We start from the raw sequence: 15,930 nt of genomic DNA on the forward strand, positions 1-15,930 counted from the left end.
GCTGCCCACTGGTCTTCAGGAACCTGCTGCACTTTGCAGGCTCTCTCAAGAGCAGTCATCCATTTGTGGATGTCATCCCCACTTTTGTAGGGGGGCACAATCTTGGACAGGTTCCTATTGTCAAAGACCCTATCTTTGTCCCTAGGGACATTGCTGCCACCAGTGGGTATAGACCCACTCTCTCTATGCTGCCTAGCCTTGCTCAGTTTTTCTTCCATCAGGGCTACTTCTAGCTCCTGCTTCCTGATCCTCAGCTGGGCTTCTTGCATCTTGGCCTCATGTTCCCTCCTCTGAGGGGTGGTCATCCTTCTCCTGGAGTGACCTTGAGAGCCTCTAGAGCCATGGGAAGCATTGGAGTCACCTGAGCGATTCCTTTGCCTTCCAAGCCCTGTGTTAAGTCCACTGGGGAGATCCAGTGGGGTGAACCCACTGTCAGTCCCCAATAGCCTTAGTTTAGCTGGGCCAAGTATAACACTTGGCACTGGGCTAGTTCTCCCTTCATCCTCACTACTGTCAGTATCCTTTTCACTCTCATCCTCTGTGGTAGGCATCCCATCTAAGGGGTGACTATTGGAAAGGGGTACCTCAGTGGCATCTTCAGAAGGGGGGCCTCCTGTTCCTGTCCCTAAGGGGGCTAACTGGGAAGCTTTCCTGAGCTCTTTTTGATTTTCATCTTCTTGCAAGAGCTCTCTGAGCAAAGCAGAGGTAGGGTTCTTGGGCTGTTTAAGGCCTCTAAGAGTTGCCAGCTGCCTGAGCTCATTTTGATTAAGGGTAGCATAGATGGATGGTGCCCTCGGGGGGTCACTCTCAACAGAGATGGGTACAGTGGACCCCTCTGCCCCAGCCATTGCTCTTAAGTGTGGGTGGATGTGTTGCAATCTACCTACACTTGGGTTTACCTACTAAACCTATCTAGTAGTTGTAGTCAGGGTGTGCTACTCCCTTTGCTCTACAACAACTAAGTTCAGTAGAACTTATGTATATCTAATCTTGTTTTATATGTACCTACAGGTACCTATGTGATCTTTCAATTGGTAACCAAGAGATTACAATGGTAAAACACAGCAAGCTCAAATCCAACCGCTGCTCACCAATGTGAGAAGTTGGCCTGGTATATGATGCTCACTAGTTAAAGTGATCACCTTGTACCATGCCAAGCAACCCTTATGGTGTGGTTGTAAGTCAACCTTTTCGGACTAGCTGCCCTAGTGGTAGCGTAGGCTAAGCAGTCTTTGAGGCTAAACTCGTGAAGCGTGTTAAGCCAGCTGTTTTACCAAATGCAACCCCCTTTTATACCAATGAAAGGACACCACACAGATATATATTCAAAATATATATGTATTTATTTCTCAAAGTAACCCCTAGTCTCTTTATGAGCACAGGAGCACAAATCGTCAAACAAGATTATCACAGAATACACAGAAGTTGCACTTTATATGGATAGGCCCTGGTGGCCACTCGAACCATATACTAAAATAGTGGTATAAGTACCACGAACAGGAAAGGGAAAAGGCCTAGGGCCTCTAGAATCGCTGGGCCTACAAGGAGCTAACGTCAGTTAGTGACCAGGAGGTCCACGGGTGGCGTGTGCAGAGCAAATAGTCACACGCGGGCTCCCATAGGTTTCAATGGGTGCGTAAAAAGTACAAAGTTACTGCAAAAGGAATCTTCCGGATGACCTAGGAACTTAAGATTTGGAACACAGGCACTAGAGATGTATTACTACACATGGGCACCGGAGTACCAGCTTTACCTCACCCACAGGAAGCGGGTGCATAGGCCTCAAAGTGCGTCGGGTTTCTTCTATCTGTTCCGTTGAGCCTGGGACAAAGATGCTGCAGGCGGTCGGTCGGGAAGAGATGCAGTGGATCCAAGAGTGGATCGGAGATGTTGAAGACCTGTAAGCAGAGGGGACAGTGTTCACAGTCACTAGCCAGTGACCAGCGTGGCACCAGGTGGGTACCAGGCGATGTCGGGTGCAAACAGGTGATGAGGGGTAGCTTGTCTCCGCAGCCACGTGGTCCCTGAAGATCGACGACGTCCAGGAGTCGGCTCACGAGCTGTCCCACGCAGGCTCTCGCTGTCGGCGGTGTCGGCGACTTGATCGAAGCAAACAAGCCTTGGCAAAAGCAATTGCAGGAGGATTCGGAAATCAGCTGTTGGTTCTGACCAGCAAGGTCAGAGGGATTGCTCCTTTGGTGTGGAGCAAGGGCCAGTCTGGAGCAACCAGACCAGCGGTGTTTGTCGTAGATTTCGTCGCCAAGATGGCCACTAGCCAGCGGGCCAGCAACCGGTTAGGCGCGTCGAGTGGCAAAATGCAGAAGGGCCCCACGCAGATCGTGGAGATGCTGGAGGGCTCACCTTTGGTGCAGATGCTGCTCGAGGGTTGGGCTTCTCAGGACCCAAAGCACAACTTGGAGGGAGCCTCGGTTGTTGCACTGGTCAGCTTGTCGTAGTCGTTCCAAGATGGCTGGCTCCACGTGTCTCGGTGCCTCCACGGGTCTCCTCTTTTCAGGGACTGTGGATCGGGCGGTGAGAGGTCTGGAGGTTCAGGTCTTGTCAGTCTCTGGGCTCGGGCTCCGGCGGGAGGCGGCGGCAAAGCAGACGGTGATTCGCTGGATGGTGCTTGCGTTAGCAAGGTGGTCACTCCCTGACCACAGGGGAGATTTTCTTCAGTCTTCTGTGCAGCAGAATGTCGAAGTTCCCGTCTTCTTCTTAGTTTCAAGTTGATTCCAGGATGTCTAAAGTCTTAGGACACAGCTCCTACCTTTATTCGGATTCTAGGGGCCGGACTACCTGCTAGGTCCCTCCCTATGGGTGGGACCAGGAAGGGGGGTGGTTACACCCCCAATCCTTTGTCCAGCTCGCCCCAGGCCCGGGACTGGTGTGCCCCAGGACCGGTTTGAACTGGCATATGCCCCGAGGCTCCTTGTGAGCCACAGGCATGTCTGGTTTCTTTCAAGCCCTACCTGACCAATACACAAAATCCTGTCTGGGGTGGTGCATGCACCTCCCCTGGCAGGAAACCCTTTGTCCACACCTCCCAAGCTGGAAGGACTCCCAGCAGCAGGAGGGCAGACTTGTGTCTGTGGTGGCAGCATCCATTTTGTGGAGCTGAGGCTATGTCTGATTTTACCCGGGTTTCAGGCACTGTACATGTCGTGTCCCTCTAGAAGGGTGGAATGCTAACCCCGTCGCCAGAATTGGCGAGGGGTTAGTATTCCAATTCGTATGACACCTTACTCGACATGTTTTGATAAAGCCAAACCAAAGATAGCATTTAACCGCGAGGTTCATAATGCACTTAAGAGTATATGGTATGACGATATCTGGAAACAGTAGAAGGAAGTTGTTCCGACCACTGCAGACAGGCTCAGCTCATGCCAGAGCACCATCTCACATGGAACCAAGCACTCTGCCTTCAGGATTGTTAAGGCCTGCCATAGGAGTGACTTATAGGTTACCAGGTGTCCCATTTAAGTTTAGGTATAGGTATACTACACCTAAGTAAGAGGTGATTACACCAACTTACCCCAGCTGAGTGATCAGCCAGTTGTGTCAGATTGTTAGGCCAAGCCTGGGGTGGCATAATACATGCTTCAGTCCCTGGCAGGCCTTGGATACACCAATGCCCTGGGTACCTAGTGTACACTGGTACAGGGGCTGACAGGGTGATCCAACCAATTGGGTATGTACCTAGGGTACATGGAGTCCATTTTACAGAGAGAGCAGATAGCCTGAGAGCCTGAATGGCAGGATCTCAGGCCAACTAAGTCGAAAAACCAGCTAGACACTAGGCAAAAATTTGGGGGTAACCATAGTCAGATATCCACCTTCCTACAGCAGGTCAGCACAACAGCGGCGGTTCTCCAACGCAGCTTGGGCACAGCTGCCAACAAATCCAACAGTTAAGTTGCCCTAGATGAGGAACCCACTCGAAAACAGAACCTCGTGCAGTGAGGTCTACAGCACCATTAAGCTTTCCCCTGTATCATTCTCTCATGTTGGCTTTAAGCGTTTCGGAGCTAAATCCTTGGTCACAAGCCATCCACCAACAAACGAACAGCAACTGAGGTATGGAACACCTGTTTTATTTAACAAAGTCCTGCCCCCCTGGGCAGGTACTCCCGCCTTTCTGGGCGTATGTAAAATAGCATTATGGTATTTGCAAAAATAGCATTATGGTATTTGCAGTTCCATACACAAAATAAAACCTCTGTGGGCGTTGGCATTGTTTGTACATTAAGGGGCATATTATCAAGAACGTGTGATAATCATCGCAAAAGTAACTTGACGCAACCTACAACATTGCAGTCCATCGCAGGAAATTTACGCCGTGTTAACCAGGCATTCATAACACTGAAGTACTGTCAGGATTGCTGATTTCGGACCCAAGATGGCGGCACGCTGCAGCGCATGAGCGAGGAAGTCAGGCAGGTAGAAAAGCCTGACTTCCTGTAAAGATGAGGGTTCGCGTTCTAGTGTTGCCCCGCATCCGATTACGGACTTCCTTCTTCATCTACGGACTTTCCAGAGGGATTTCGTCCACAGTTTTGTGTCCCTACACCTTCGTCTTCTCGTTTTTGCCCGTGGCTGCAAAGCGGCCTTCCTCCGGAGATCTGGTCGGCCTCGGGTTCCCCTTTTTCTTCTGCCCCTCGCACTTGGTGTAGTTGGACTCTTCCCTGCTCTGTGTACCCGCGGTGATAGTTGGTGGTGACAGGCTCCGCCCACCTTCCGGATTTATTTCCCGTTGGCCGGCCGGGTTTTGTGACACCGGTTTTTCAGCCCCGGGAGCCACGAGAGATTTGTGGTTTCGCTACACTGGCAGTGTGCTCCCATTGTTATTCCCACCAGTTCTATTATTTACGTCCCTGGAACTAGCTAACACCATGGAAACAGGCGCTGTATAGCCTTACGGGATTTGGTGCCAAACATCCCTTGGGAGCTTTTTGGAGACAAGAGTCATCGCTGGACTTCTTCTGTTGGTGTCACGGTAACAACACTGTGGTATAGGGAGATATAATAGCATTACTCCAATGTTAGTACTTGCCTCATTGTTGTGTCTATTATAGGAACAACCTGCCAATTGAAGATTTGACTTGGTCCATGATACCTGTAGTCTCCCCACCTGTGATACTCCTGTGAGACTCCTGTGATACTCCTGTGATATTCCTGTTTGAAGTTCTGTTTATCGTCACGCCCAGAGACCCAGTCCTGTGTACACCTGATATAAGATTACAGTTACAGCGCTAGGTACTTGATATTAATAAGTTAATTCCAATCTATATCTAGAATTGCCTGTTAGTACACTATTCATTGTTCCTTTCCCTTTTAGAAACTTAAGATCCTCCTACCAGCTTGTGAAGTGGTGGCTGAAAATCCAGGGATTGTTACCCCTTTCTTTTCCCTTGCTTTGTTTCTCTTCTTTCCCCTATTACCAGTGTGCTCTAGTGTTTGATGAAGGCATTTGGTGATGGTGGAAGGTTGAGGCATTAACAACAGAATCCTGGAATTCCGTGGAATTCCGTGGCGCTCCTGCAGAAAATCTTCCGGTAAGATTCTTACAAGTACCATGCGATAGTCACCAGATAATGTGTCAAATGGCCGCGTTAAAATAAACGCCATGCTGCAAAAATGCGAAACACGAACGCAAAAAAAGCTGCGATGAGGCCAATCAGCGAAAACCAGCAACAGGCCTGCAATACACACGCGTTAGGCGGGAACAATCACCATAAAAGTAGAAAAAAAACTAACAAAAAAATGCCAAACAACAGCCAATAACAATGGATGTTGCCGGAGCAAGTACGGAGGAGAACCAGAATCCCATAAGCCCCCCGGAGGAACTGCCTGGGACCTCTGGGTCAGGGAAGGGCAAGGAGAAGAAGATTAGGAAGAAACACTTCAGTCCGCAGGAGAACAGGATCCTGATAACGGAGGTGGTCGAACACCATCAACAACTGTTCATCACCTCCACTGTGTCATTGGCGACAAAAAATGGACTATGGCAGGCCATCGTGGACAAGGTGAATGCAGTGCTGAAGAGGACAATGGACAAGGTCAAGAGTTGCTGGAATGATGTCAAGCTCAAAACCAAGCTGAAACTCGCCTACAACCGGAAGGCAGCAATGCAGACTGGAGGGGAGAGTCCAGCGCCACAGGAGGAGCTGGAAGACATGGAGGAAATGGTGTCCACAGTCATCGGTGGCAGGAGTTGGGGGACCGGACACTGCTCAACAGGACCGGACACAACACAAGAGGGTGAGTAACGAGCAGGGACTGGTGGGACGGGGGGGACGGGGGGAGATGGGCACAATGGCACACATACACAAGTAAGTAGAGCACTGCTGTGGACAAATCATGCCCCAGACCCCAACTCCCACCAAAAGAGCTATGTACCCAAGTATGCAGCATTTCAGCACTGTATGAGCACAGAAGTCAGAGGCACACTGCATGTAAGGGATAAGGAGCAGGCAAATCAGAGCTGCAGGGGCGACTCCCCCAAAATACGGCGCACACACATCACGTGCACAGCACATCAACATTGACAACGAAGTAGCACAAACCGCAGTACGTTCAACACAGAACAGAGGACACAACTGGTGCCGACTGGGTGTAGACACTGGCCAATCCCAAGTGGCATTGCAGGGAAATGTGAGTTGATAATGTACAAGTACAATCACACAGCGGTGATGTTGACAAAATGTCCACTGTCCAGCAGCAAATGGGCAGCCCTTCCGAATCCTTGGTCACAAGCCATCCACCAACAAACGAACAGCAACTGAAGTATGTGCACTTGTGATTCATATGTGTGTGCGGTTCCGAGCCGTGATGGGGAGCGCCATCTCGTGAGACAGCAGGAATGGAGAGGCCGTGGTCTGGACTGTCTTTGACCTGAAACAGCACAGCGAGCCGTTTTATGCACACTTACCCGTTGATCCTGGACCTTACCATAAGGACAATATTTGTATTAATGAACATGGGCAAACACACCCACTCAGGGAAGATTGTGATTTACTTCGGAATACAAGTTCCATAATGCCTTTAAAAATTAACATGTTACAAGTGCTGTCCACTAGGGGGTCATTGAAATAATAAAAGCAGTATTTTTGCAAAGGTGAAGTGATTCTGTGTTGCCCTTTGCTACAGAGCCCCGAAGAAGAGGTTTGTTCCTTGAAACACATCGGCAGTCAATTTTTCTGGAACATGGGGTAAGAGTGGAAGAGAAGCTGGAGGCGCTGGTGAGCTGTTGTGTGCCCCTGGAAATAGCTTTCGGGCCTTTGGTCATATATATATATATATATATATATATATATATATATATATATATATATATATATATATATATATATTCACTGAAAAAACCATAGGTTTCACACACGTTATAGTTAGGAATTAGCATTTAAAAAAACCTTGCAAATTCACTTAAAAAACCATAGGTTTCACACATGTTATAGTTAGCTGGACATTTTCCTCGTAAAAAACCAATGAAATTCCCCTGTTATAGTTAGTGCAGGCAACTATAACTCACGCGACCGTAATCCGCTGATGATGACGTCAGATATTACATCACTGTATTTACACATTTATATAGCCATGTCTTCTTCCTTTTTTTTTTAGCTATACATATATATATTTTTTTTTTTCAGAAAGACACATATGTCATCAGTGATGTAATATCTGACGTCATCATCAGCGGATTACGGTCGCGTGAGTTATAGTTGCCTGCACTAACTATAACAGGGGAATTTCATTGGTTTTTTACGAGGAAAATGCCCAGCTAACTATAACATGTGTGAAACCTATGGTTTTTTAAGTGAATTTGCAAGGTTTTTTAAATGCTAATTCCTAACTATAACGTGTGTGAAACCTATGGTTTTTTCAGTGAATTTGTACGGTTTTTTAAATGCTAAGTTACTTTACGCCGTTCGTGCCGTGCACGCACGGTGGGCACGCGGTGCGCTTCGCGCACCGCGCGCCCACTTCACGCAGTTAGTGCCGTGCACGCACGGTGAACTTTGCGCACCGTGCACGCACGGTGGGCACGCGGTGCGCTACGCGCACCGCGCGCCCACGTTACGCGTTATAGGCCATGTACGCACGGTGCACTTCGCGCACCGTCCGCACACGGAGGACACATGATGCGCATTGTTTTTAGGGGTTTTGGCATAAATTGGTGTGAAAATACATGCCATGCAAGCAAGCTGCGCTAGGCACAGCTTGCTCACACGGGGTGACTGATAATGCTATTTTTCTTTTTTGTATTTATTGCGGGCGCGCATGCTGCGCGAACTATGTGGATATTTTTTTAATTTCAATAGTGCACGCTCCCTACGCGCACTGGGAGTTTTTAAAAAAAAATCAAAATGTTTTAATTACTCTTGGGGGACCGCATGGGACCTGTTGACCCCGGCTAGGGGGTCAGGAACTGTCCAGCCTGCCCCCTTTACATGTTTTTCTCCTTTCTGTTTCACCCCCCTCTCAATGCGAGAGACAAACTGGCGGCCGACACTTCCTGGTTTCGACCAATTCGAATGTTTACTAAGATGTAACAACCAATCAGAAGTGCGCTCACGGACTGCCGAGTGCGCGCACCCAGCGCGCACGCTGCGCGCGTATAGATATATATATTGATTTAAATGCTATTTTCTCAGAAAATACTAAACAGATTTACACCAAACCTGCAAAAGGCACCAAACGGACCTTATGGCTACCTCTCTGCCAAATTTCACGTAATTCTGTTCAGCCGTTCGGGCTGTAGCTGCGACTAAAGTCCCTATGGAAAAATGCATGGGGAAAACGTGTTTTGGGACCCCCCCTTTTTCTCGGCCCCCGCTTGACGAATCACCCCGAGACTTTCAGGGTAGGAGCGGAGCGCCCCATTAGTTTTGAAAATTTCGCGAAGATTCGTCAAACGGCGCAAAAGTTATTCAAAATAGAATTTTCAGATTTCCTATGGAAACACGGTCCTAACTATAACTATCTACTGGCGACCGCCAGTAGATAATATATATATATATATAACAGATATTTTACGCTGCTTTGTCAGAAGTCCTCCTGAGAAACGGACACGGATCCAAAGGTTTTGTGCAAAATTATTTATTCCTCATATGTCGCCATTACGCGTTTCGGCTCACTTGAGCCTTGATCACATGACGATGGCAAGTAAGGAAAGTACCTTATTTAAAGTGACAGTGCATAGTTTGTAGTATACCACGTGTCCTGTATGCCATGACGATCTTTCAATAGACATAGACAACATTTTCTGTGACCATGATAATCATCTAGACAATGTATTCGTATATTTATGCTGTAGGCACATGATTAAGAGAATATCAGAACTTCAATCAACAACAGATGATATTATTCAATTTTGTTGCAATGAAAGGACATAACCATATTATTGTTCATTTAATATATTGGCATTTAGCTGTCCTTGTCTGTGTAATTTACCAATCTGCTACGTTTGAATCCAGGTAAAATACCATAAAACGTGTTTTTATTTCAGGGTCAATCCAAAAACCACTGGTCTCTGTACTGTTTGCATAAATTGTATGGCTAGATTCATTTCCTTTCAATAAACAAGCCAGTGGTATATTTATAAAAAGTGCTAAGTGCTATTTGTGTGTGAATCTATGTGCAATATAAAAAATAATAAAGTTACTTTGAGAGAACAATATTGACTTTAGGGAAGTGTATTGTTACCCCTTCGGTCTGAACCTGTTGAGGAATTACTCATAAATAATAGGCTATGGATAACATTTTCCTGTTTTTGATCAATGTATCATCGGATATGTGTTGTTCTGTGGGTTTTAATCTTCGTTTCGTTATGGGTTCTTATAGGCGGCTCTAAATCCCAATACATGTCTGTTTTAAATTCTTGAATCCCCCCTCCCGTCATGACATGCTGAGTCCTATGCTAAATTGTCTAACTGTCCAACGGATGGGTAAGTTAGATTATGTGCAAACTGGAGCTTATAAATATAGACAATATTATATATAAATGTATGAAATTTAAACAGATAAAAGGCAATATTACCTGTTAAAATCTGTGCGTCCAATGAATATAAGTTAAATACATACACATAAAATTATTACCAATTACAATAAATAAAAACATCCCTTCAGCTAAAAAACCCTTTTATAAACTCTAATTGGTACTCAAAATATCTTGTCTGTAGGGGATACAAGGATAAAAACATATTCATGATAACATAATTTCCACAGTTTGCAAACTATCAGGACAGAAGGACTGTCCTTAGAACAGCTACAATTAGGTTAAACATGTATGTAAATCTTCTGTGGCATTGAGCCCCCCAGGCTGTTTCGAATCTAATTGTAGGATGTACCGAGTTTCTAACTTTCTGAGTTTGTTTTCTCGGTCTCCTCCTCTCCTGCTTGGGGAAACTGCATCAATTACAAAGTATTTCAGGTTGTGATTATTTGATTCATGATATTCCCTGAAATGCCTCGCCACTGGGTAGGTGTAATCCTGATTGGTAATGGCTCTCAGATGTTGTAAAATACGTTTATGGACAGGTAATTTAGTGCTGCCCACGTACCGCAGGCCACAAGGGCATGACAGTACGTAGATAGCAAACTCTGTCTTACATGTAAGAAGCTTGGATATTTTGAACCCCTGATTGCTAAATGGTGTGTCATATGTGTTGGTATTTATACCATGAATACATGCCTTACAGGTTTTACACCTGTAAAAGCCTTTGTTTGTTTGTATCCAACTGCTATTGTCAATGACCTCCGGGCACGTTTTGACTAATAAGTCCTTCATAGAAGGAGCTTTGCTGTAGGTGATGGACACCCTCCGCGGTAGCAGGGTCTAATCACTGGGTCATTGCATGCCAGAGGCCAGTTTTTCTGGATGATTCTACTCAGTGCTTTGTGTTGTTTGCTGTATTTGATTATCAAATGAAACTCATTGTTGTTTGAATCTAATTTTTCATTGATGTTAATGATATCACTTTGACTAGTTTTGTTTGGATTCTTACCCTGCAAAACCTCCTCCCTGCTGCGGGCCATAGATTTAGATATGGCCCTATCAATCACCTCAGTTTGGTAGCCACGTTGTTTGAATCTTATTTTGCTCTCAGTTTGTGCATCCCTTAAATCCTCATCGTTACTGCAAATACGTCTGAGACGTAGCATTTCCCCATATGGTATGCTATTGATGAGGTGTTTGGGGTGCGAGCTACTTGCATGAAGCGTGGAGTTACCCGCTGTCTTTTTTCTAAATAGGCGTGTCTCTATTTTGTTGTTGTGGATATATATCTGAGTGTCCAAAAATTCAATACTTGATTGGCTAATGGTAGCAGTGAAATGTAAGTTGATATTGTTTGTATTGATATTATCAACAAATTTGTTTGCTTGTTCTAATGTACCCTGCCACACCACAAATAGATCGTCAATGTATCTTAACCATATCTTAACATTGTTCTTGATACATTCGCTGTATTCCTTCATGAGGACCAGCTCCTCCCACCTCCCCATATGTAGACAGGCATAACTCGGAGAGAAGCTGGCCCCCATGGCTACACCTCTGGTCTGTTGATACAGTTGGCTGTTGAACATAAAGATGTTTTTGCATAAACAGTATCTAATCATTTTGATCAACATCTTATTATGTTCCTGATGTTGCGTTGATCTTTGTGACAAGTAATGCTGAACTGCTATAAGACCATCAGAGTGTTCAATACTTGTGTACATGGCAGTAACGTCCAAAGCAATTAAATAAAAATCATCCTGCCATACAAATTTTGAAATTTTTCTTAAAAAGTCACTAGTGTCCTTCACATATGATGGTAGTTCTTGTACAAAACTCTGCAGATGGTAGTCAATATATTTGGTTGTATGCTCAACTAAACCCTCCCTGGCACTGATTATTGGTCTTCCCGGTGGGTCAATAAAGTTTTTATGAATTTTTGGGATAAAGTACATGGTAGGAATTATTGGATTGTCATTTTTTAAATAATTATATTCATCCATGCTGATTAGTTGAGCGTTTTTCCATCTGGCAAGTTTGACATAGAACTCTTTATAAGTAGCTTTCAGGTTGGCCATGTTAGTTCGTGTGTAGCAAGTGCTTCGGAATACAAGTTCCATAATGCCTTTAAAAATTTACACGTTACAAGTGCTGTCCACTAGGGGGTCATTGAAATAATAAAAGCAGTATTTTTGCAAAGGTGAAGTGATTCTGTGTTGCCCCTTGCTACAGAGCCAAGAAGAAGAGGTTTGTTCCTTGAAACACGTCGGCAGTCAATTTATCTAGAACATGGGGTAAGAGTGGAAGAGAAGCTGGAGGGCTGGTGAGCTGTTGTGTGCCCCCGGAAATAGCTTTCGGGCCTTTGGTGACTCATATGTATATATATATATATATATATATATATATATATATATATATATATATATATATATATATACACATACACTCCACCAATTGCCACTCACTTCCCGAACATCTCACGGGCGGGTGCCGTTGTCGTGACAGTGGCAAGTCACGAATAAATAGTATTAACCAATTTCCCTCGGGAATTTCACAACGCACTCCTCGGACTTCAAGTACTTCAATTCATTTTTTTAATTATTCGCAGGCAGACCGGTTTCGGCAAACACGCCTTTCTCAATGCCTTCACGTGTGTTAGTCATAATGTCCCCGTTTAAATTGAAAATGTGCACCCTCCCATTGGTTCAGAAGGTCACGGCAAGTAATGACGGACAAAATCATTAAGCAAGGTTGTTACCATGTCCGCCATGTCAGCATGTACTGTTCTTCAGTCTCTGAGTGAGTATTACCGCTTGTTTGTATTGTCTGTTACAGTAATGAAGAAGCCCCTCAGTAGAGACAAACAAGCAGTTTAACTATTATAACATGCTTTAATCCACTTGCCATACCGGGGCTGATTGAAGTCGATTCCTCGCCCTGCCGTGTAACACTCCACAAACGTGTTTGCTGCAACCGGTCTGCCTGCGAATTATTAATAAAATGAATTGAAGTACTTGAAGTCCGAGGAGTGCAGTGCGAAATTCATGAGGGAAATTGGTTAATAATAATAATATTATATATATATATATATATATATATATATATATATATATATATATATATATATATATATATATATATATATATATATATACTTACCTTTATAATACTTACATTAGCTAGACTAGTAATGTGTGGCAATAACATTTGAAATAAAAGCATATCCGCGCCAAAAATTGTGTGGTAAAATATGCTTTGTAAAGGCATGCAATGTTTTTATCTGCAGTGTTCTGCCATACAACCGGATTTAATGGGCACATATAAAACTGTTTTGTTTTTTTTGTAGTGGTTTAGCACATTAACATGGTACAAGGTTATAAACTTATAAAAATCTGACTTCACAGATAAATGTATTAGTTGTTCAACATAAAATCAAGAGAAAGGAATGATTTAATAAACCAAATTAATCAACATAAGTACCCAATAATTTTAGATAAAAACTAAAGACCTTAATTCATAAAAAAACAAATTAACAATCTATAAAAACCATAAAAAATGAGAGTCACTAATACAGACAAATACAATATGTCATTGGGAGAATTACATATCCGTAAAAACAGTACATAGGACGAAGAACCCGGTACTTTCGTGCTTTGTACTCGTTAACTATCGCCCGTGTTAATATTTTATTTTGAACAACTAATACATTTATCTGTGAAGCCAGATTTTTATACGTTTATAACCTTGTACCGTGTATTTTCTGACTATATGTATTTCAATCTTCCTCGGTATGGACGAATGAATGTGATTACAAGGACTGATTGAGGCTAGTTGTGAAAGAACTATTGTTTGCATTTAACTCACCTGGTCCAAAGGACACCTTTCTCATTTACTTTACAGTGCCCTACTCCTTTGGTTTAGAAGGGGCCCCTCTTTTTCTTGATAAGTTAGCACATTAACATTCATGGTCCATATGTTGAAAGTTTTTAGGGTAGAAGCAATATTATGTGATCCTTCCCTGTTTTACGTTTACTACAACTCATCTCTAAGGTACAAAATATTCAGGACTAATGACCTAAATTTTTGTTGATGAACTATTATTATTATCTAGATAAGTACATGGTGTGGAGTACTATTATTTAGCATAGTGTATTATGCTGTAACTCGACTGTCTTAGATCTTTGAAGACAAAAAAGAGGGGGGAAAGGGGGAAATAAGAAGGGTGGAAGGTAAAAGCCTTATACCAGTGTACATCAGGGAATTGAGTTGTTTCCTAGCATTCATGATTCAGACAATTAAAATTCCAAATTGTAAGACATGAACTCAAACTTTAAACTGGTGGGTTAAACACTCAGGCCCTCAAGCCTGGCTCTGCAGCCACTGAGAAGTCAGTTGTTGACCAACAGTGGGTGTGGTACTGTGTAATAGAAGAGGATTTTGTGAGGGGAAATAGAAAGGAGCAAGCAAATTAAGTTACAGAGGAGGCCAGTGGCAGTCAAATCAACTATCTAACTTGCAGAATCAAATTATGTTGCAGTTCCTCATGGTGCTGACCATAAACCATGATATAATCCTTTTTCTATATTATTGATCATCCCGACATGTGGAGATCCATTTTGATGTGCAGACAGCGTGAAATTAACTAGTTATACACAATTGGACCATTTTTCAAACACTATCTGGTCTTGTGAGTTTAAGGGACACAATGCATTTATTTTGGTTTTGGCAGTGGCTGGACGTTTTACTTTCTCTGTCTCTGAACATTGCATCTTCTGGAGATTGATCTTTGCTCACCTTTCTACTTATAACTGATTCCAAACGATTTTGTTCTGTGGTCAGTTCAGCTTTGGATTCCAAACATTTAAATGGACTCGCAGGTTTTTGGATTTAAACATGTCCATGGCAGTGGAGCCCATTGAATCCAGGAACATTTCCAAATTCTCAGGTTTACAGATCTCCCTATTTCATCAATCCATAGTGATCAGAATGGTGGCTGGCTCTAGGAGCGTTGTATGACAGAATGTTGACCACAAAAATACCAAAATATTGCGGAAAAAATATTGAGGACCAAAATATTGGTTTTGCATACATCATAACCTATACAGTACAAGAATATCAACTACAAAAATATTCTGGACCCACAATATTGACATTACATATGTCTTTATATGTATTTAAATGTATAATGATTGCAACTTTTAAAAGTAATTGATTGTTTAAAGGAAGTAATACATTACACAATATACAACATAAAATGTAAACATTGATTTACCGTTTAAAAAAAAGTATTCATATAAGTACATTTAGCTTTAAAATAACTTTACAGGATTCTGTAAAAACATTCTAACAATCAATCAATAAATAAAAATACATTTATTATACAAATAAATGTAATTATTACTTGAAAATGTTTAGTATTAATTTGCATTAGAGAATGAAACACTATGCAGCTCATTGCAATGTCGATCGGACTTGGGTTCGACCGACAACGTAGTGGACTGGAACTACCTGGCCATATGCTGGTGGTTCCGACCACACAATTTGGATGCGACTGCTATGGGCGGTTGGAAACATCCATTTCTCAATGGTAGCTTGTGTGGCGGGTGGTAAAGTTCTGCAAACACAAGCTGTCATTGAAAAATGGATGTCTGTAAACATCCCTGCACCAGGTGCCACTGCTAGGAACCCCCAAAGTCACTTTCTGACAGAATTTCCATGTTGGAAAGGCTGACATGGAAATGCTGTGGGAAAGTGCCATCATAATCCAGACAGGTGAGCCAAGGCTGGCTCCACCATCATTATAGGATTATGTTGCCTTCCGATGCTCCGACTGGCTCCTTGAGCCTGTCAGAAGGGCAGCGGACAGTCCCTCTGCCCAATGCCTCGGCCTGCTGCATCGTAATGCAGTGGGCGGACCGCAGAGGCAGATATCGGGC

The sequence above is a fragment of the Triturus cristatus genome, chromosome 6, assembly GCF_964204655.1.
Source record: "Triturus cristatus chromosome 6, aTriCri1.1, whole genome shotgun sequence".
NCBI lineage: Eukaryota > Metazoa > Chordata > Amphibia > Caudata > Salamandridae > Triturus > Triturus cristatus.